This window comes from Garra rufa, chromosome 4 (assembly GCF_049309525.1).
Source record: "Garra rufa chromosome 4, GarRuf1.0, whole genome shotgun sequence".
Taxonomy (NCBI): Eukaryota; Metazoa; Chordata; class Actinopteri; order Cypriniformes; family Cyprinidae; genus Garra; species Garra rufa.
In genome coordinates this window covers 39,126,479-39,150,247 of record NC_133364.1, presented here as the reverse complement: position 1 = coordinate 39,150,247, position 23,769 = coordinate 39,126,479, and the positions used below count along the sequence as shown (strand labels likewise).

The window sequence follows — 23,769 nt, the reverse complement described above, 5'->3', positions numbered from 1 at the left end:
TGCTTTGAGCTGATGATGAATCAGTAACAGTGAGATGTTCTAGAGTCTCTTCATCACATTACAGTTTTTTCCAATTGCTAACACACTAAAATGACATGCACAGCACGATTATTTAAACTGACACACAGACAGCAAAACTTCTTCTCAAGTCTCCAAAAGTCTAAACACATTTTCTGCTTTACACACATTTTGCAATTCAAAATGACACTTTTTAAATGCACTGAAAACAGTTCTCTGCATAAGACACAACAATCTGACATAAAGTCACATGCTTGCCATTTCAAAACACTGCTATTCAAAATGACACTGCATGAGCTAATTGGCCAATTACATGTGCCACCTGGCCAAACACCTCAATGGTTAATTGTGAACACTTCAATCAGGATGTTAGCAGTATAAAAAGACCACGGCTGAGAATTTTTTTTTTTTTAACTGTAATATATTTTTTCTGAAATTTTATTTTTCAGTTTACTGGTTTTTGTAAGAATATTTTTGTTCAGTCCCATGTAAATATTGAAAGGACCGATTCACCGGCCCGAAAATGAAGTTCCAGCGATCTGGATGAAGGTTTACTACATGTTCGGTCTTTTACAGCGCTTCAAGATTTGCATTTCAATTTTAGTCTTGCTCCGTTCTAATCTGACTCCAATTTTAAGTGATCATTAAATTTAGACTGTATTTCCAATCAAAAGGTTATCACAAATATCGATTATGAATTAACTACTTGATTATTCTAGACATTCCATATTTTCAATTATTCGTTCGTTGGAGGACCTAATGTCTATAACAAAAGTCTCCTCACAATTTACTAGTCATATTGATTTCAGGACATATCAGAATAGCCAAATATAACATTTTATTTGTCAGGTAAAATCTATCATGCCAATTACACAATTAAACAATGAGAACCCAATTCAGTTTCAATTTAGATAAATACATAACCTCAATGACTCAAAGATGTATCTAAGAGTGGGAAAGACATGCCTGATTACCAGAGAGACACACTGCAGCATGAGAGAGACCTGGAGGTTTAGCTCCAGAGACCCTCGCATACATACAGTGTGGGGGTTTTGGCTACAAAAATCCCCAAGTTGTGTTTCATCACTTGCCTTATATACCAGACCAGAACAAACAAATATTCCAATCAGTTGTAAAAATACAAAGACCTTTTGGTCTTTCAGGAGTTCTCGCAACCCCAGGTTCGCACCTGGTTGGAGGTTCCCATCTGCCCCTAAAGGGAAAACACACCCAATAGCAGCAAACCCAATTCTATGGAAGTTTTCAATCTTTCTTACAGTATATGTGACTGCTATGAAATTGAGACCATTTTACCAATCACACAGAGACCATTAGAATGATTCCAAACATGAAGGGGAAAAAAACAATACATTCACAAGATATAACATGAGTATCATGTGCATCTTCCACATGTGACTTTAAGCAAGAGCTTTTAGGGAGAAAGGTGTGGGTGTGAGAGTGAGAGGCGGGGAATTCAAAGTAGCATGGTGGGGTTGTTTGGTCTTCTTTGAAGATCCCTTAGGTTTATTGTTTTGTTGCATGCCATCTGTTTGTACTGTATTGTAATTCCATGAGCAGATAATTTCACTCCTTACAGCCATGAGGAGATAATTTCACTCCTTACAATATATCTGCTGTGCATATGTTGCACTGACTTGTTTACTGTAGTGAAAAAAAAATGTTGCAACAGGATGTGTGTGTATCTGCATATTTCTGTGCATGTGAGCAATCTGATACATATTTTAGTATTATGGCAAAGCATACTAAAGATGGGGGTGCTTTTCATTATGCCCAAGAGTGTGTAGTTGGTTAGGCAAAAATCTGGTAATATGAATGAAGTGTGTGCCATTTCATGCAAAAGTTTGATTTTGATAATGCTATGTGTAGTTTCGGTTGCAGTGCTTCATTTTACAGGATATATGAGGTATTTTGCCGTTTGGGTGCGTGGTTTTGTGAATTGTGTTAAGTATTTTGATAAAACCAGACTAGTTTGAAAAATTGTGTGTTAGCAATTGGAAAAAACTGTAATACTGCAGCTCAACTTCTGTCAGTGAAATAACAGAATGTGTGTGTGTGCTTTTGTCAACCTACATTTGTTTTTATTGTAGTGTCACATTAATCATTTGTATTATTACCAAATTACTATCAAAATTACCTTTCATTTGAAAAGTACCTGCACAAATAAAAATGAACTTAAGAACTTAAATATTCATGTTGAATATTTATATGTATTTATCTGTAACCTAATGAAATTGTAAGAGTCAAATAAAAGAAAGGGAAAAAAAACACCAAATGGTCAAACCAAGGAGAAAGAACTGACAGAAATGTGACAATATGGGTTTTATGTGGAAAATTATTTTATTTTCTTTTATCCTTAGAGTGATAGTGTGTCTTGAATCCCAGTAAATTTACAGACTTGATATTAATTGTAAGGGCATGCATTTTGTTACTGACTACAAGTGATCAAAGAATGATCAATAGGGAGGAGTGTAATGGAAATATTTGAATCTTGAATATCTATTACTTACGTATATTACATGTAACACATTAATTACATTAATATCATCTAATTACATTTAAGTCACATACATCTCTCTAACAAGTAAGCAGGACACACAAGAAGTGGGATAATGTGTAAGAGTGAACAAATTTCTTTAAGTGACTTTATGGTCTCAGAGGGATGGTATACCAGAAAGAAGCCAGCTTTGAGAATAGCCAGACATTGATGGTTTAGCAATGATGCCATGTGGGATGGATGAGGAATTTTGTTATCTTGAAATGTATACCTTTGACTGTAAAAACTGAGCTGTGAGCCTGCCTCTCATGTCTTTGCTCACAGACTCAAGCTGTGTGTAAACCAGATCTTTCTCTGCAGAGAAATAAAGACTAGACAAAAAACCGGTTTGGTCTTTCATTTCAGTCTTCACAAGTTTATTTCTCTTGTTTGGCTCACAAAAATCCATGACAAATGCTACGTGTTGCTAGTGTTTTTAAGGTTGTTGTGTTATGAGTGATAAAGTGTTTGTCTGGTGCAAACCTATGCTAGTGTTATGTTAGAATGACTTGATTTGAGGCATTAATGAAGTGTTTTGGTAGTTTTGTGCATTTCAAATTTGCTGTGGGAAGTTGAAAGATGGTTTGGAGAACTGTGGAGTTTTGCAGAAGTGATTTAGTTTTAAGAAATGTGTCCTAGCAATTGTAAAAAAAAAGCACAAAATCCATGCACAAAAACATGGTTTGCATCCACTGTTCTTGGTCTTGCTCTTCTTTGTCGTCCTCCTCATCCTTCATCCCCTCTGTGCACTTTTTCTCCACCTCTCAGATTTTTATCCATTGTTGATAGATGTGCACATGCCAACTTTGCACTTTGAACTGGCTTATATTTTGCAACACACATTTATGTTCAAACAACATGTAAAAGTGAACTTTGCATCCGATGACCCTTTTAAAACATTTGTGAACAATTTTGAATTATTGTGTGCAAGCGATGACAGCCTTGTTGCTGTTGTGCTTAACTTTTTCTTTCTTGTGTTTGGAGTTTTGCATCACTAGAGAAATTGTGTTTTACTGAGTGAGAGTGTGTTGAGTTTTGCAAAAAGAGTGCATGAGATCTGCAGACAGTGTCTAAACTGCCCCACTGCCCAAAAAAGTGATAACTTTGACACATTGGTTTAGGCTATTGAGAATGTGGTTCAAAGAATTGGGTTTAGTGTTTCAGCAAATGTGTAAAACAGTAACGCGCATCATATAGATATCTCCGTGATGAAAGAGTGCTGTTTAGTATGTGGAACATTTTCCAGGGATCTAGCAACCCATAAGTAACGGTCTTGTCAAATAAAATTAAAAGTGAAAGTAAATGTGCAAAAATATTTTTTAGATATGATGTCGCCATTTTAAACAGACATAATCAATGATTTACAGGGTATATTTAAATATTTAATACAAGCATTTATAAACGCTTATGAAGGAATTTTGTGTGTATAGCTACTTGATGGAAATGTGAATCGGTATGTTTGATATTTTTAATTCCTAAACAAATGAACAAAGATTCTTGGGTCTATTTATAACAGCATTTTAACACGTGCTTGCTCTTATGTATTTGAGTGAAGGCAACTCGTAATCTATTTCTCTAACTCTCATTCAGCTGAAATATGCACCTCATTAACGTAAGAACATGTGAGGTTTCTGGTATTGTTTGCTTCCAGTTGCTTAGCTGTACAAAAACTGTATGTTATGCTTCTTGATATCGCAGACTTGTTATTCTTCTAGTTATTATTTGTAGCGATGCATCGAAAGTCTTGCACGTTGACAGATAACTTACTTCCAAAATATAGCAGATAAAGGCTGTTTTATTAGCTTAGTTTTTGTGATTGTGATTTTGTGATCTAGAGTCAGTGGTGAAGATCAAACTATTCAGATCAAACATGGATGAAACACAAACATCTGGAGATGAAGACTTTTTTTCCAGGATGCAGATACTTTGAGTAACACATTAAATAACTTGAGGTTAAATGAGGTTATGCTAAGACAGCGGTTCTCAATTCCAGTCCTCGCGCCCCACCGCTCTGCATATTTTGCATGTCTCTCATGTCTCCACACCTGGGCCCGTATCCCTAAAGATTCAGAGAATCCTCTCAGAGAGCTCCTAACTTAACCTAAAAATTCCTTGCCAGGAGTTTTAGCTTAGAAGTGATTCCAGAACATTTTCAGTGAACTCTGAGCAAGGAATGGATGGAAAATCCTATCTTAGTGAGGAGGTGTGGTTGACCCCGTTGCTAGGTATGAGTCATCATTTCAAAAGCCGTGATTGGTTGATCCTACAAGTTTGATGAAAATGAACTTTTGGTGATAATGAGCAAAGGATGTACCCGCAAATCAATAAACATAATTATACACTCTAATCTTATGCAGACTGTAATTGTAAATAATATTTCACATTCAAGAAAATATCTGGAAAATGAATAGTAAGTTGTAGGTGTCAGGATTATGTCTGTGTCTTGTCCTGTTCTGTTCTGTTTCCCAAGTGTTTTTCCCCTCTTGTTTCTAGTTCAATTGGTTTAGTCTGTTCTCCCCCTTTTGGGTTAGTCCTTTTGGTTCCTTCTATGCCCATATTTGTATTTCCCCCTCGTTATCTTGTTAGCTTGTTTGTGACCACACCCCTGTTTCAGTGTATTTAAGAGTCTGTGTGTTCACTTCCCATTTGTCCGTCTATGCTAACTGTTACCTCTGTTTGCTTTGTTCATATGTCTACCTTATACTCCCGGTTTTGTTTTGTTTGTATTAGTTACTGTGTTTTATTTAATAAATCTTTATTCATTCATCTACTCCGGTACTCCTCATCATTCTCCACTCCTCAACCCCGCCTGGATCGTGACAGATAGACGGACCTAAACAGAAGATGAGTCGGGCTGAGGCAGCTTTGAGGAGACTGCGGCAAGGTGGCCGTGAGTTGGAACGATATGTGGAGGATTTCATCGAGCTCTCCGATCAGGTAGGCTGGCACGAGGCTGCTCTTGGTGCTGTGTTTGTTCTGGGGCTGGATGATGAGACCATTCGCTGCGATCTTCCCTCTTGTAATTTCCCCTTGATCGAGCTAATAAACCTGATTCTCTATTTGAATGGATCCGATTTTGAAGTCGAAGAATTTCCAAATTCTGGTCGGTCTCATCTTCCAGTCCCCTCACAGACACAGCACATCGCGCCAGCCTGCCATAAACCGAGAACCTCCACATACCGCTCCAACGGATCGGACCGCCAGCCCAGTCTCCTATCCCCAGTCATCCTCCAAAGCTCCGCTGCTGTCCTCAGCCCGATGCGGCCGGCCTCCTCTCCGCGCTCTCATCTACCGGCCTCCGCCCAGCGCTCTAGTCTGCTGGCTGCCACGCCAGCTCACAAGATGGCTGCCACGCCAGCTCACAAGATGGCTGCCCCGCCAGCTCACAAGATGGCCGCCGCCAAGCCTGAGTCCCCGGCCAAGATGGCCGCCGCCAAGCCTGAGTCCCCGGCCAAGATGGCCGCCGCCAAGCCTGAGTCCCCGGCCAAGATGGCCGCCGCCAAGCCTGAGTCCCCGGCCAAGATGGCCGCCGCCAAGCCTGAGTCCCCGGCCAAGATGGCCGCCGCCAAGCCTGAGTCCCCGGCCAAGATGGCCGCCGCCAAGCCTGAGTCCCCGGCCAAGATGGCCGCCGCCAAGCCTGAGTCCCCGGCCAAGATGGCCGCCGCCAAGCCTGAGTCCCCGGCCAAGATGGCCGCCGCCAAGCCTGAGTCTCCGCTGGTTCCGCCCAGCCTTCCAGAGTCTCCGCTGGTTCCGCCCAGCCTTCCAGAGTCTCCGCTGGTTCGGCCCAGCCTTCCAGAGTCTCCGCTGGTTCCGCCCAGCCCTCCAGTGACCGCGCCGCCCGAGCGCCCTCCAGTGACCGCGCCGCCCGAGCGCCCTCCAGTGACCGCGCCGCCCGAGCGCCCTCCAGTGACCGCGCCGCCAGAGCGCCCTCCAGTGACCGCGCCGCCAGAGCGCCCTCCAGTGACTGCTTGCCCCGAGCCTGCTCTTCAAGAGTCTCCGCTGGAGACGCCCAGCACTCCAGAATCTCCGCTGGGGTCGTCCAGTCCTCCAGAGCCGGCTCCTCAAGAGCGCCGTCCAGAGCCGGCTCCTCAAGAGCGCCGTCCAGAGCCGGCTCCTCAAGAGCGCCGTCCAGAGCCCGCTCCTCCAGCGCGCCGTCCAGAGCCGACGCCTCCTCCAGCGCGCCGTCCAGAGCCGACGCCTCCTCCAGCGCGCCGTCCAGAGCCCACGCCTCCTCCAGCGCGCCCCCCAGAGCCGGAGCTCTCTCCTGCGCGCCCCCCAGAGCCGGAGCTCTCTCCTGCGCGCCCTCCAGTGCCGGAGCTCTCTCCTGCACGCCCTTCCGTGCTCTCCGGTGTGGACTATAACCTAGGTTCCCCCAAGAAAATTTTGGGGGGGGGGCTACTCCCCTGATCAGCCATGGCCACCTGGACTATTTACTCGGCCATGGCCACCTGGACTGATTACCCGGCCATGGCCTCCTGAGCCCCCAGATCCGCCATGGTCACCTGGACTATTTACCCGGCCATGGCCCCCTGAGCCCCCAGACCCGCCATGGCCTCCTGGACTGGTTACCCGGCCATGGCCCCCTGAGCTTCCTGACCCGCCATGGCCACCTGAGCTCCCTGATCCGCCCTGGAGACCACCTCTGTATCCTGTATCCCTACCTAGCGGTCTCCAGGGCGCCCACCCTCCCTCCCCTATGGATGTTATTAGGCGCGAGACGCGCCTTCGGGGGAGGGGGGGGGTAATGTCAGGATTATGTCTGTGTCTTGTCCTGTTCTGTTCTGTTTCCCAAGTGTTTTTCCCCTCTTGTTTCTAGTTCAATTGGTTTAGTCTGTTCTCCCCCTTTTGGGTTAGTCCTTTTGGTTCCTTCTATGCCCATATTTGTATTTCCCCCTCGTTATCTTGTTAGCTTGTTTGTGACCACACCCCTGTTTCAGTGTATTTAAGAGTCTGTGTGTTCACTTCCCATTTGTCCGTCTATGCTAACTGTTACCTCTGTTTGCTTTGTTCATATGTCTACCTTATACTCCCGGTTTTGTTTTGTTTGTATTAGTTACTGTGTTTTATTTAATAAATCTTTATTCATTCATCTACTCCGGTACTCCTCATCATTCTCCACTCCTCAACCCCGCCTGGATCGTGACAGTAGGGGCTATAGCCTAACATTAGAATCTAAAATATGTGAAAACCTAAGCTCATTACACCCTGTTCAAATAATGATTCGTGTCTTATTTGCTCATATTAATATCCTAGCTGGCATATTTTGTACTTTCACTCCCATATGGACCCCATTGAAAACAAGACGGCCTATCTCAAGGGGCTGTCCTTAATGAAGTAGAAATTGCAACGTTACAACTCAGTGTGGTCTTAACAAGGGTAACACGGCTCAGCTTTTATCAATGTCTGTGATTGATGGCTGGTTTATTTATGAAGGCTTGTTAACAAATATCCTACAAACACAGAAAATGGAGAAAAAAGGGAATTGCAAGCCGAACTGGACTGAGGAGCAAGGTTTGTTGCTGGCCCAGTTGGTGAAGTAATTGCATCTCTAAGGAGATCCACCACAAACATGATTCCTGCACGATCCAATCTGTGGCGTCTCAATAATTCCCTGTCATCCAGTGTTTGCAGGACATCTCTCCTGCCTCCTCTGTTGGCCATTTTGTGCAGCTGCTTAGGGGAACTCCTAAGCCACTAAAAGTCCTCTTCCCTGCTCTAAGCAGATCTCGCCTTAGGAGCCCTTTTAAGCGCTAGGAATCTTGTGGAATAGCTTTTATATTAACTGGGATTTTCGTGTCACTTTTAGGGGAAATTCCAAGAAAACGTCATGACTCTGAGAATTTTCTTAGAATTTGGCCGCTAGGAGCCACTTTTTGCACAAAAATTCTTTAGGGATACGGGCCCTGATTCAGATAACCAGCTCGTTAGAAGTGAGGTCCGTGCAGGAACTGTGTTCCCATTGACATGGTCCCTGCCTGCACAGTGTTCATTGCTCCCTACTTCCTGAGCGGGGGAAATCTGTTTACACTTCGAAACATTCATTCACATATTTGCGCTACGCCACCGCATGCAGCGTCTTCACACACAGATGAAACTTACTAGAGAAGTGTGACATAAGTGCATCTGTAAATAAATACATTTTAAATTTACGTCTCGCACGCTTTAATGACCTTCAAATGGAACATATACACTCAATTCAAACTAATGAATAATGGCGGAATATCCTGTGATGTCCACTTCGAAGGGTAGTAACGTTGGAATAGAACAAACGTCGAAAGCGATACGTGAAACACACAAAATATGCAGAGCAAGGACTGGAATTGAGAACCGCTGTGCTAAGAGATGTCTTCCTATAGAAAAAAAAAATAGTTTTAATTTACTTTATTATTATTATTATTATTATTTTTTTTTTTTACAATAACACCACAAAGCCCCCAAAGGAGCTTTTCACACCATGAAACTTTACTCGAAGTATCGCCTGGGTCTCTACACATGAACTCGAGCATTGAGAACATTGTTTGTGTACACAGAGTTTACTAAAAAGAAAGTTTTTGAACAACTCACTTACACTGTTTGAGTTTCCGCTCGAGGCCGTCTTGCCAGTCAAGAGGTGTCGATCTCCGAATGCGAATGAATGGACTCAATAGGACGAAATATGAGGCTCTTTTTACAACTAGAAGGTTAATATTGTTTTTCACTTGCGACAAAACAACAAATTAGCCATGCATTTATATGGAAATGTGCTTTAGGAGATATCCATCTTTACTCTCCTCGCATTCGGAATTTTAAGAGTAAAGTGAAACTGTGTAATATATCTAAATCAGCTTCAGTGGATGTGCTGCTGACGAACCTCATTGTGCATTTTGCACATGCTTTTATAGTTCCTGGTCGATGACGTCAACCACCCGTGACGGTCTCTCCCATTGGATGGATTACACATGTATTCAGAGCATGCTCACACTGAAGGCGTTCCCATAGCGTTTCGACGCAGCGTCTCGTTTCCTCAGGGAACCAGGGCTACATACGTAACTTGGGACGTTTCTTGAATTGCGAATGAAAATGAAAAATAAATAAATAAATGCCTTATAGTTTAATAACAATAATAGTAGGGCTGTCCCCGACTATGAATTTTCTTTTGCTGTTAAGTAAACTGTCATATTAGCAGAAACCCTAAATAATACAGCTCCGGGTTACCCACGATAGACACCAAAGGTTTCTCCTCCATTTCTTGGAGTCTCCGGACTTTTTAAGCAACGGTAAACTTTCGCCATCACAACAGAAGGCCCGCCTCTCCATTCATTCGATTGGACAATGGAAAAGAACGCGAATGACGTTGGGCGTTTTTCCGCTCAGAGTTGATTTTTTTTTCAACTTCAGGCGCTCAGAGCGCTCCTGCAAAACGCGAGGCGCAGCAGGCGGCGAAAACGCGAGGCGCCGGGGGAGCATAAACAGCGTGCAGAACGCTCACTGCCAACAGAAAACCATTCAAAAGAGGCGCCTCCAACTGCAAAAACGCGTTCGGTGTGATCGCCGCCATCCCTGCCGTCAAGATGGTCCTCATCTCGTCATGCATCAGGGAAAGTGAAAATTAAATTAGTCACAGGGGTGGTTGGATTTATTCACAAACACGTTAAAAATATTTATTGAACGCTTCTTTCTTTTCACTTTTGTTTTTACTGCATTATCATAATCAAAGGCTGTGTATAACTTAATATAACCGTACAAAACCAGTAGTTCTGTGTGCAATTAGACATTGAGCACCCCCATATTGGCAAAATGGTATGATGCTCGTTTCACCCGCGAAGATTCGACTGTGAGATCGGTGGTCGAATCAAGCTCCGCATATCGATGCATCGAATCTTCGACTATTCGGGGACAGCCCTAAATAATAGTAACATTGTAATATTAATTTCCAACCAATTATTCATCATATTTTGGTTACATTGTTTATTTTTATTTTATGCAGTACAACATTTTAAAAACATTTTTGAAACCACATTACTTAATTGCAACTAAAATACAGTGTTATGAAAAGTTTTTGTTTTGTTTCTGCATAAAGATGCATGATCATTTTCTGATGTCGTACAAATTGTATAAAGTCAGAATTTCATGAAACAAATGTCACCTTTTTGTAGAATAAATAAATAATAGAAGAAGCAATTCAGTGTTCTGCAGAAACACATTCTGTCTGAACACATCATCTTACTGTCAGTACTTTTTCCTGTAACTTTTTTATTAAGATACAGTTAAAATTTCTATATCCTTTCATTAATACGTTTTATGATGTATAAAACTGTTAATTGTATATTCTTGTGCTATTTCTTTGTTGCCAACTGTGACTGTCAGCCAGTGAAACTGATTCTCCTGCCATATTGAACATTTACCTAGATTAAACGCAGGTGTTGGTTTCAGTCTAGTTTGAGTTTCTTCAAGCTCTTGTGGAGTGCAGGAAGAGATTTTACTGCTTCGGTATCTCAGTATCAGTGAAACCAACCTCTGTGTGTGTTTTATAGTGTGGATCATAGAGGAGAGATCAGGATTACAGGAGGACCAAAAAAATGTATGTATACACACACACTTGTCTGATCTTTGTGGGGACTTTTCATAGGTCTAATGATTTTTCTACTGTACAAACTGTATATTCTATCACCTTACACCAACCCTACACCTAAACCTACCCCTCACAAAAAATCTTCTACATTTTCAAAAAAAAAAAAAAAAAATCATTCTGTATTTTGTAACCTGGTTTTTCCGTGGGGACCTAAATTGAGTCCCCATGAGTTGGTGTGTATTCAGGTTTAATTTTAATAAGGTTTAATAGAAAAACAGGTACACAAACTCTCTCTCTTTCTGTCACACACACACACACACACACACACACACACACACACACACACACACACACACACACACGTTTACTTAATAGTGTTTTTACTAGATCATCAGTGAAACTGTGTTGATGAACCAGAAAAGATTGACTGGAGATTCTACCCATAATTCTTTGAGCTGCATGATAAATCAGTAACAGTTGATAGTCTCTTCATAACATCAAACTGCAACTGAAAATGTTGACTCTGAAATAACGTTCTGCATTGGACAGGTGCTCATCTTCACACAACTCATCATAATGACGTTTCATTCTTCTGACTTATCAACATTTTCTAAAGTTGTGTGCGATAGCTGATGCATTTGTCCAAGGGATTTCCTTGAATATGATAACTTTAATACTTCTATGAGTCTCATTTGTGAAACAGACATTACATGAGTTTAATGTTCCATAATGCTCACATTGCCTCATTTTGGTAAAATTAATAAATAAATAAAGTACGCAGTAACTTGAGTAGTTTTTCAGCAAAAATACTTTTTTACTCTTACTTGAGTCATATTCTTTTCAGTACATTTACTTGTACTCCAGTAAATTATACCTTAAGTAGCAATACTTTTACTTAAGTACAATTTTTAGTCTTTCCACAACTGACCATTTATAAGAATTTTTGATTGATTTTTAACTTACGTTTTCCACTTAGAGTCAAAATCAATTGTTTTAAACCCACCATCAAAATAATACCTTAAAGGTGCCATAGAATGCATTGAGAGAATATTTAAAATTGTTCTCTGATATCTACATAGAAGGTATATGGCATAGGAAAGGACAAAAAATCTCCAGAAACGGTATTACAGGTCCATTTACAACCGTAGGATTTGTCCCTAGAATGAAATGCTCTGTTTTTGCCTTATTTGGAAGCTTCATGAATATTAATGAGCTCTGCTCTGATTGGCTGTTTCACAGAGCTGCTGAACTCTATAGCTGGCACATGGATAAAAATATATATTTAATTATGGAGCTCTAGCCGCTTTTAATATGCGGTTTGTTGAATCTGCCGTTTTGAATCGCCAAAATTTTAGTCTCGTGATCGCATGTGCTCTGTGTAAAGTTATAATGCAAAAGGAGTGCTTACTTACCACACAAGTTCAGCTGCTTGTCAGTGATACTCGGGATCTGTAAATCATTGGCCATCATCAGCGCAGTCATCTCTCTGTTTATGTGGTAAAATCCTATGTATTGCAATGTAACAGGCTAGCGCTAGCATAAAGCTAACCGTGTCCCTTCAGTGGCTTGCCTTATTTTATGGATGTGCTGACGTTACTGATGATTGGGCGATGCAAATGTTGGGGGCGTAACTATTAACGATCCCAGGAAAGTTTTGTAACAGTCGGTGTTATGTTGGAATTGACCTATTTTTCGGTGTTCTTTTGCAAACACCAGATTTATATAAGAAGGAGGACTTTGAGTTTGAGACTCATGGCATGTCATGTGCATGTACTGAACTGTTATTATTTAACTATGCCCAGGTAAATTCAGTTTTCTATTCTATGGCACCTTTAAACAAAAAATGTCACCTTCATGTTGTTTCAAACCTGCAAGACTTTAATTATCTTTGAAACATACATGTAGATCCTTTTAATGAAATCTGAGAAATTTATGGCCCTCCATTTCACAGTTTATGCAAGTAATCCATGTGACTCCAGTTGTTTAGCCACAATTTTATAAAGTGATGTGAATGTTTTGTCTGCACAAAAAACATTGCATTTTATTCACAAAATAACACGTTCATGAGAGAAACCTTGATGTGAAGTGTCTTTTTGACAGTAATTATAAATATAACATACAGTCACAGTCCTTTAATAAAATGCACTTTAACAAAACAAAGTCTAAACTTGATTTCATTTATTGTCCTTATATTCTGTGGAGAAACTTAGATTGAATAAGATGGATATACATTATGATAAGAGTGGAGTAGTTAATCAATGAAGAAGTAGATCTCTCTTCAACCTCAATATTTAACTTACATTTTTTAATTTGTTTAAATTAGAATTTTAATTCTTAATGAGTTTGAATACAATTCTTTGATAATATGAAGATCAAGATACCTGACTTTGTTAATGATTGGGAATATCACAAATGCTCAGTAGTTGGTGTTATAATTGCAATCACTTTACACTTGCTTACATTTACATACAAGCCAGAGGCTTTTGAAAGAAATCTGTGGTTTATCTTTGAATCAAACCAAATCGTTTAAATATGCTTTCTCTACATGAAGTTCTGTTTTGTGTGAACAGGACTTTTATTTTATGTTGTTGTGGCGACATGACGTCATACGGCTGCGCCCCGCTCCTGCATCTGTGTGTCTGCTGATGAAAGGTTTGTGTTTTTAATCCTTTAAAGTGTTTAAATCAATACAAACCGTTCAGACAGTGATATCGAGAGCTTTGAAATGAATTATTTTTTTAATGTGATGCTATAATCTATTTAATAGCAGTAACGAACAGGTTTGTTTATATAGTAAAGCACATATAAGCACATACATGTCTGAGATTCATCCCGAAATTGTTTGTTAAGAAAGTAACGTTAGTCTGCGTATTATTTGATTTAAAAAAGTTTAATGCCCTGGTGAAAAAACCAGCTAAAACCAGCCTAGGCTGGTTGGCTGGTTTTAGCTGGTCAACCAGCCTGGTTTTAGCTGGTCATAGCTGGTCGCCAGGCTGGTTTTAGAGGGGTTTTGGCCATTTTTCCAGCCTGGCCAGGCTGGGAGACCAGCTAAAACCAGCTACTTCCAGCTTAAACCAGCTAATACCAGCCAACCAGCCTAGGCTGGTTTTAGCTGGTTTTTTCAGCAGGGTGTTTAGCTAGAATATTTTAATCTTGGAGGTTTGTGCAAGTTGGTGCATAGTTTTGAAATTGTGTTTATAGTTGTAAGAATATGATAAGAATAAGAAAAACTGTAACAAACAGAAAAGTTTGAAAGAAAAATTAAGCTGGCTTGTTTATAACCAACTTGTTTAAAAAACATAAATAGCCTGGTCGTTTAGATCAGAAGAGATCGATGTTCTGGGTGGTTGCAAACATTGCTTTGATTTATTGTATTTCTTTCTAATGTTAGGAAATTCAAAAGATTTGTTGCTCATGAACTTGCTCTAAAATGATATTTAAATCAATCAAGTATCCATTTAATATTACTAAAATTGCTCAGACACATTTAGGACACCTTTTTTTTATGTTTTTGTTTTCTTGTCTTGACTTGGTGCCATTGAAATCTTATTTTTTGTTTTATTTTGAACAGTATAAATGATTGCTTTGTGGTAATGCAGTATTTGTGAACACAACGGTGTATGTCAGGCCATAAATCCCAAATCTTTAATGTTCCTCTGCAACTAAACAGCTAGATAAGTGAACGGTCTTTGCTGCTTATATCAGTGCCTTATGGAGTTTGTTAGTTTAACATTTCTAAACTAGAAAACTTACAAGTTGTAACACTATGCACAGGTTCTTCAAGAGAGGAGTAATTACTAAGTGTGTTCATAAAACAGCACCAGTTCATGTATGTGAATATACAATGTCAAAGCGTCACAGGTTTTAAAACAGTATAGCGGAATTGGAGATTACCTTATTTGCCAGAAACGTCCAGTGCTTTTAATATTTTCTTGGGCATTCACTTCGATATTAAGTGTGAACGGGGTGATTTTACACTTTAACGTTAACGCACACTTACTTATGAAACCAAAACAACTAAAAACAACTACATGTTTTCAGAAGGCAGCGCTTTTTCTTAAAGGGGCCACGTTTCTATTTTACTCGTTACATTTGGTTCAGTGATAGGCAAGAGTTTATTATGAAAGTCTTGTTTAGTGTTCACTCCCAGAGTAAAAATTTCCTGATAATTTACACCCACATGTCATCCAAATGTTCACGTCTTTCTTCAGTCGCAAAGAAATTAAGATTTTTGAGAAGAAAACCATTGGCACATAATGCAAAAAAAAGATCAGCAGATTTTACTAATAGAGCTACCAATCTCTGTGTAAAAATAACATTATGATGCTGCCATCTTTCTAAAGTAATTTTCACCTTGAGAAAATTGCCATTTTGCCACTCCTCTACAAAAAAGTGGATTACTCCGTACATATCCACAACATTTAATATTTGGCTTTGTTCACTATACATGTGTATCTGTCTTTAGAAAAAATATTAGCAAGATCAAAAGTGACATGAGTTGACATGGAATGACCCATCATCGCATCGTTGTCACGCCCACAGGTTTTCAGTCTACGTGCAGCGAGTGGGTCTAAAGAAGTAGGTGTTTACAATAAGATTGCAATGCCACGCAGATGTGCCGTTCCTGGCTGCGGAAAAACAACATCTTTGAATACGCTGCCGAAGGATCCAGACGTTAAGAAAAAATGGGTTCAGTTTATATTTAGCAATCGTCCCAATCACCTCAGTGTTAATGCACACGTGTGTTCAGTACATTTCTCCGATGACTGTTTTGAGAACAAACTACAGTATGATGCTGGCTTTGCCAGAACTCTTACGCTCAAAAATCAAGCCGTGCCAACTATTCTGGACCCAACAACGCCGGCCCCAACTGTAAGTAACATATTTCATGTAAAAACCTCTCTTTAAAATGGTTATTTCAACAAATACTCAGTTTAAACTTAGTTTACTTGCATATTGCTTTCAGAGTGCATCATGTTCAGGCCCCATGTTTAAAGATGTAGGCTGTCAAACTGACCGACCCGCTCTGGATACACAGCTGTCCTTTCAAACCATGAGACCGAAGTACCGTAGCAAAGGTATTATTTATTTAATCATAACTTGTGTCGTCATAATTGTGACCCTGGACCACAAAACCAGTCACGAGGTTAAATTTTTACAAAACTGGGATGTGTAAATCATATAGAAGCTCAATAAATAAGCTTTCTACTGATGTAGGGTTTGTTAGGATAGGACAATATTTGGTCGAGATGCATCTATTTGAAAATCTGCAATCTGAGGATGGAAAAAATCTAAATACTGAGAAAATCATCTTTAAAGTTGTCCAAATGAAGTTCTTAGCAATGCATATTACTAATCAAAAATTACATTTTGATAGATTTACAGTAGGAATTTTACAAAAAAATCTTCACGGAACATGATCTTTACTTAATTTCCTTATTATTTTTGGCATAAAAGAAAAAACAACAATTTCGACCCATGCAATGTAGTTTTGGCTATTGCTACAAATATACCCCAGCGACTTAAGACTGGTTTTGTGGTCCAGGGTCACAATTGTATTCATAAGAAACCTGCATGCAAGTACTGCAATGAAATTTATGATAGAAAAAAACATTGCATTGTATTTTCTAACTTTATAGATACACCGACAGAGCAGTCAACAAAGCTTTCAGGAGTTGATGTGTCCATACCCTGGACTACTTCACAGCCTTTTACTTCAACACTTTTAAATGTTGAGAGACCTGCCAAAAGACGTCGCTTTGAATTGGAGGAGGAGGAAGAAAGTGTGTCTTTTGAAGAACACTACGACTCTTCTCAGTCTGTCACCAGTGTGACTGAACCATCAAAGCATTCGTACGTTTTTGTCTTTGCCATGTTACGTTTAGCATACCTTTATGTGCACTGAATAGTACTGACTTGTCAAAGTCATAATGTTGAAACAAATATACTAATTATTTATTTTTCTCTTGTGATAGTATGGACACATCAAAAGCCTCTCATGAAGACACAAAATATATTGTGTTTGAAAACTGTCTCCTTGAGCTGTTTGAGAGCTGTCCGGCGTGTTCAAGAGCCTGTGATATTCAGCTTCATGGCAATGGGACTTTTGTGGCCATTGATCAACATTGCCCTCACTGTGAGTACTTCAGACAGTGGAAGAGCCAGCCCTGTGTAGGCAGCACCCCTGTTGGCAACCTTCAGCTGTCTGCTTCCCTGTACTTCACTGGAGCTTCATTCTTCCAGATAAAAAAGGTATGTGGGGTCTATTTTTTTTCATGTTTATGTACAGTAGTGGATCAAAAACACTTGTTTTGGTTTTAGGACAACTTTGATGATGGTTTCGATCCACTTAAAATGTACTATATGAGGACTAGATGTACTGAATAACACTGTTTTTCTTTTAAAGGTGTTTGAGTCAATGCATTTGAAGATGCTCAAATACAGAACCTTCAGAAGGCATGCCAGGATATACCTTGAACCACTAATAATATATAAGTGGAAGAAGGAACAGGAGGATTTAGTGAAGGATCTCTGTGAGGCGGACAAGGTGATAATTGGTGGCGATATGAGAGTCGATTCGACAGGTAAAGAGTCATGCTTGGTGATGCCCAAGTATCTGCAGTGTTAAAAATTGCATGAAAAGTTTGGTAAAACTTTTGTAATTTGACATTTTAGGCCATTCAGCAAAGTATGGGAGCTACACCACGATGGATCTTCAAAATAACCTCATAATAGACATCCAGCTAGTTCAAGTAAGAAAATGCATAATCACATCAAATCAATGCTCTAAAGTTTGCCAGACAGACTATGCCTTGCTTGTTTCAAATTAAACAATTTAAAATTATAGGCTAGGACTTTGATCAAATACAGTACAGACCAAAAGTTTGGACACACCTTTTCATTCAAAGAGTTTTCTTTATTTTGATGAAACTTTGCTGGAAGTATGGCCTGGATCTCTACACATGAACTCAAGCATTGAGAACATTGTTTGTACACAGAGTTTACTAAAAAGAAAGGTTTTGAACAACTCACTTTCACTGTTTGAGTTTCCTCTCGCGGCCGTCTTGCCAGTCAAGAAGTGTCCATCTCCGAATGCCAATTATAATTACCATTAGGTCAAAAACATTGAATAATACTTTTTATGTATGAGACTACCTCTTGAAGCTCATCAAGAGAATGCCAAGAGTGTGCAAAGCAAAAGGTGGCTACTTTGAAGAACCTAGAATATGACATATTTTCAGTTGTTTCACACTTTTTTGTTATGTACTGTATATAATTCCACATGTGTTCATTCATAGTTTTGATGCCTTCAGTGTGAATCTACAATTGTCATAGTCATGAAAATAAAGAAAACTCTTTGAATGAGAAGATTTGTCCAAACTTTTGGTCTGTACTGTATATATAGTTTGATGCGAAGTTAGTGTTATTAAACGTGTGAAGTTTGGGGGAGATCGGACATTACATGCCTGAGTTCTAACAACTATCTGTTTCATGGCGAAACATCAAAATTTGTTGGGTCACCACAGACATACCCTTCATTGAAAACTTAAGATCTTTGTAATTTAATGTCACAAAGGGCTTTAGGTTAGACTGACCAAATTTGGTGTTGATCTGAATAAACCTCTAGGAGTAGTTTGTTGTTATACAATGCCTAGTCTCAGCCTCAGACGTCACGCCCACGGAACGTTGGCTAAACGTCTGATGCATATGGTACACTTAACTGGAAACACTTCAGGAATGTCGAAGTCGTGATCTGATTAGTTGAATTTGATCGGATTTCCGGAACATGCGAGTGTCACGTTTATTTTCGGTCCGCCGGGAAACAAAGCGCAGACTGATTTACTCGCGTTTTGCTAAAAGGTGCTTATGCAGACGCCATTGTTGTTATACACATTTGCGACATTCGCGAACAAACTACTGTCTTACTGCTTGTTCTCCCTCTTCTTCGTTAACTTTCAATGCTAGTTATTTCAGTGACTGACTGTTGCATGCCTGTCTGTTGTTGTGGGGGCATTTCTACGCCCCGAAACGTGACGCTGAACGAAACGAACTGTGATTGGTTGTTTGACATGTCGGTCAAACGGCCTTATGGGCGGGCCTTGGCCAATGAAAGCTGCCATGAATTCCAGACCTTCAGCCGTCAGTCTGAAGGTCTGGCTACGCGAGACTATATAATGCCTGAAATGGCAAAAACGTCACACAACTTGCAGAGAAAATTCAAAATAACAGACTTCCTATTGGGTTTCGGACTTCATACCAAGGGACATTTTTGTAGGTATTGCTGTGTTATATGTCTCTTCCGAATTTCAAACGTGTATGTGAAACACAGCTCGAGGGTTACTTTGTTGAAATGTTATAGGTGGCTCTATCTAGCTGTTAAGCCACACTCACTTCTGAAACCCATATCAGATGTAAATTTTCACCACTTTTGGCACGTGTGCAGTTTCATGAGTTTGAAGCATGTTTAGGCCCTCAAAAATCCAATTCATTTTGGAGAAGAAGCAGCAACTGAGCAAATCCAGTAGGGTCCTCACACCAGCAATTCCAGTTTATATTTCACCTTTTATATTACAGCTGATTAATGATTAATGTCTCAAAGCAAAGGAATGAAATACCTGACCTTCTCTGCTCTGATATATATTTTCCCAGAGTAATAAGATTGGTGGTAGTTCCCACATGGAGAAAGAGGGGTTAAGAAGAAGCCTGGCATGGCTGGAGGCATGTGGGGTACGGCTAGACTGCATTGTGACAGACCGACATCCCCAGATTCAAAGGTTTCTGAAAGAGCGAAATGTCACACAGTACTACGATGTCTGGCATTTGGAGAAAGGTACGTTTGAGCTTTCTTGCATTCATGACTGTACTTCGTAAGGATACTACCAAACGCAGGTTTTTTGCCATTGCATAAACAATACTTTTGTTGTTATTACCAATGATTAGGGTTGTCAAAGAAGTTAGAGCAAATTGCCAGAGACAAGGACTGTTCAATAGTGAAAAAGTGGCAGCACAGCATAAGAAACCATCTCTACTGGACTGCAGCATCCTCTACTTCAGGACCAGAGAAGGTAGCTAAGTGGAAGTCCCTTGTCAATCACATTCAGGATGTTCATGTCCATGATGACCCTTCATACCCAAAATGTGAACATCCACATCGCGTGTCTAAGGACAGCAGCAAATGGTTCAAACCTGGTGAGTGCATCATATTTCATATCATTACCATTACCAATCGAAGCGGCTGACTGTTCATCTGTGTCTCACAAATTCAAACATACTATTATTTCAGGTACAAAAGAACTTTATAAAGTCGAGAAGCTGCTGACTAACAAAAGAGTCCTTAAAGACGTAGCAAAGCTCAGTCCTCACCTCCAGTCCTCGACATTGGAAGCCTTTCATGACATTATTTCACACTTTGCTCCTAAAAGTGTGGTATTTCCTTTTGTTGGAATGCTGTGCAGGTATACAATGTAAAGTTGTATGAAAGCATGTTATTGAGGTCCAACAAACCCTAAAATCTGTGTAATACAGGAAGCGTAGCATAAGCAGTAACGCAGTTATAACATTACTTTATAAGAAGGCTTTGTCTTATTATTATTTAACTTAATGACTTTCCTTGATAAAATGACAACACTGTGTCGCTCCTACTCTTAAATGACCACGTTTTTCTGTTTTAGGTTGTATTTGGCAGGCATGCATTTCAATGAAAACTCAAACCGTCCAACGGCTGAAACATCATCTGGAAAGCCAATATTCAGACTTCTGTTCCCCAAGGCTAAAAAAAGATTATATACCACAAAACCTCTAACATCCAACCAAACATACTGTAAGTCTGAATAGATATTTTAATTAGTGTTTTCAGAAAAAAGACTAAATGCGTTACACACAAAGTGCATAACACTGCATTAACAGTATTGCAACCATTTTTTTTTTCAACCAGGCTACGTCTACAATCTGATGACACTGCTTTTTGAGAAGGTTCTCCCTGATCCCTTTCCCTACATGGAGGAGCTGCATAAAATCACAGTGCCTGACGGTCTGTGTGCACAGTATTGACAGACCTTCATTGTTGGAGGCCATTGCTGAGCATGTGTCAAGGTTTAGTCCAGGGGCAGGTTGAATCCAACATAGCTTCCTTCTGCTTCTGGAAATATTCGGCGTAAACACAGGACAACACAAGATGGTATTACAACCTTGAACTTCTTAAAGCCAAATGCTTGTATGGTAAAAGACATTTAAAATGAAACATTTGGAAAGAGTCATCAGAAGTGTTTTTTTCTGTTTACATATGTCAAAACTAGTGTTATTTTAATGTAGATTTTGTTACATTAAATATGAAGTTTCCATATTAACATGCTTGTCTTTGTATTATTTAAGACCAAGGTGTTAATCACATTTGTGTTGCTTTACAAAATGTGTGTATGCCAGAATTGTCTTAATGGTCCCAAAGGACCATAAATGTTATGTGCCTTCTGTACCAAATACAAATTCAGGCAAACAGGTTCAAATCCTGGGTGATGAATCAAACAGGTAGGTGGGACTGGTGCCTGGTTAAAGCAAAAGGTCACTTTCAGAACAAAAATGTACAGATAATGTACTCACCCCCTTGTCATCCAAGATGTCCATGTCTTTTTTTTTAACCCTACAACTCTCCTTAAGTAGGTTTTATCTTTACTTTCTTTGGGTTCAGATTGACCCCAAGGATTGAAAGTGTGATTCCATAATGAATTATACATTTTTAATATTATAAACTATATATCATTTTTTTTTCGTTTACTTTCTCAACTTTACAGTTCTGCTGTGTTTTCATGGATATTTTGTACTTTTTTACCCATTTACTTCACAATTACTCAACTACGCCATAAAAAATTAATTTTTAATAAAAAAATCACCTTTATGATGATCTAAATCTAAATTGTTTTTGGACATTGCTCTATGTGTTAGGGATACAGTACTGCCATCTACAGGTTAGTGGAAAAACTTTTGAAGATATAGTTAAAGAAAGAAAGTGCAATGACCACATACATCCAGCAGAGGCCCTTAGGGACTAATTTCATTTTCACTTTATTTTTCTTCATGCTTCAACTTCTCCTCACAACTTAATGATATATATTTTGTAAATATATATATTTGAACATTGTAAAATGAATAAAAAAAATTTTTTTTTGTAAAAGCGTAGAATTTTAGTTTTTTAGAATTACTGAATTTTTGTCTTTCATCTTTCTTTTATCTGCACTTTTCCCTCTCTTCTCTCTCATTGTGTGGGGGGGAGTGTTTTTTTTTTTTTTTTTCTATATAAATGCTCCCTGTTGCAGTTATACACGTGTGTGTGTGTGTGTGTGTGTGTGTGTGTGTGTGTGTGTGTGTGTGTGTGTGTGTGTGTGTGTGTGTGTAAGAGAGAGATAGAAAGTTTGTTCCACTTTGAGTTTATGCTGTAGGACCAGGCCTTTATTTAAATGTTAATTATTTTAGATTTAAACTGGATTTACTACTTTTTTTTGGACAAACGAAATGAAAAAAATTTGCTTTTTTTTTTTTACTTTTCCCATTCATTTTCAATCTGACCCCAAGGAGAGGAAACGGTAAAAAAAAATTTACACACCTTTAGAACAACCGAATTAAGTCCGGAATTTTTTTGTGTGTTTTTAGATTGGTTATTTAGGAAAAGTCACACAGTCTCATGCCCCTGAGATTAAGGGAACTTTATACAAAAATGAAGGAAAACTCCAGTGGGGTCAGCCTGACCCCAAGGAGAGCTTAAGGGTTAAGGAAAACATTTCAGGATAGTGGACTTCTACACTCTAAAAAGTGCTGGGTTAAAAAATAACCCAACCATAACCCAGCTGCTGGGTAACTATGGGACAGAACACGCGTTGGGTTGTTTTGACCCAAGTGCTGGGTTGGACCATTTGACCCAAAATGCTGGGTTGTTTATTTGACCCAACCAGTGGGTCAGATTAACTGTGCTGCTGGGTTAAAAACTACCTAAATATTGGGTTATTTGTTGTCTCATTGCCTTGCTACCTTTATTTTTTACCAATAATATATAAATCACAAAGGAATGTAAAATTATTATTGTTTTTCTGCAATACATTTACACAACACAAAAAAATGCAACTGTAAACATCAATTTAATGAGTTTTCACATTTCTTTTTAATACAATTTTCAAAAGGGGTACAGCTGTCACACATTTTGTCCAACCCCTACAGACACAAATAACGGTTTTAGTAGATCAGTTTTTTAAAACACAAAACAGTAAACTAGGCACTGTACATTCCTATTCTTTATTGCACCAGCAGAACACTCAAAAATGAATTAATACCACATTAGAATCATTCCAAACATTGTGCTAAGCCCAACAAAGAGTCCACCAGACAATACTTACAATTTAAAACATTTTAGTGTTTAAATGTTTAGTGGCCAGAAAAAAACAGTTGCCCTCAAAAACTTCACGCATGAAGACTTATGTCCATCAATATGATATACTGCACGCCGGAGAAATTCCCAGGCAACAAGTCCGCTTCAATGGCATGGCCTGGAACAATGGCGAAGGTCTGGGAAGTCGTTGTCTCATCCCCAAGGCACAAATCCACCATGTTGATCCCCACCTGTTAATTATACAACATTTAGTCTTGCAACATAACTAACATT

The 23,769-nt window shown here is 39.4% G+C and overlaps 1 protein-coding gene and 1 long non-coding RNA gene across 2 annotated transcripts in view; both read left to right on the top strand.

The window, feature by feature from the left end:
* Window positions 1-23,769, top strand: part of LOC141332939 (uncharacterized) — a 145,629-nt gene that overhangs the window by 49,586 nt on the left and 72,274 nt on the right. The window lies entirely within an intron of this gene.
* On the top strand, window positions 15,804-16,912 carry LOC141334012 (uncharacterized). Its single transcript, XR_012355455.1, has 3 exons — window positions 15,804-15,995; window positions 16,090-16,201; window positions 16,763-16,912. It is a non-coding gene; the product is annotated as an uncharacterized lncRNA (long non-coding RNA).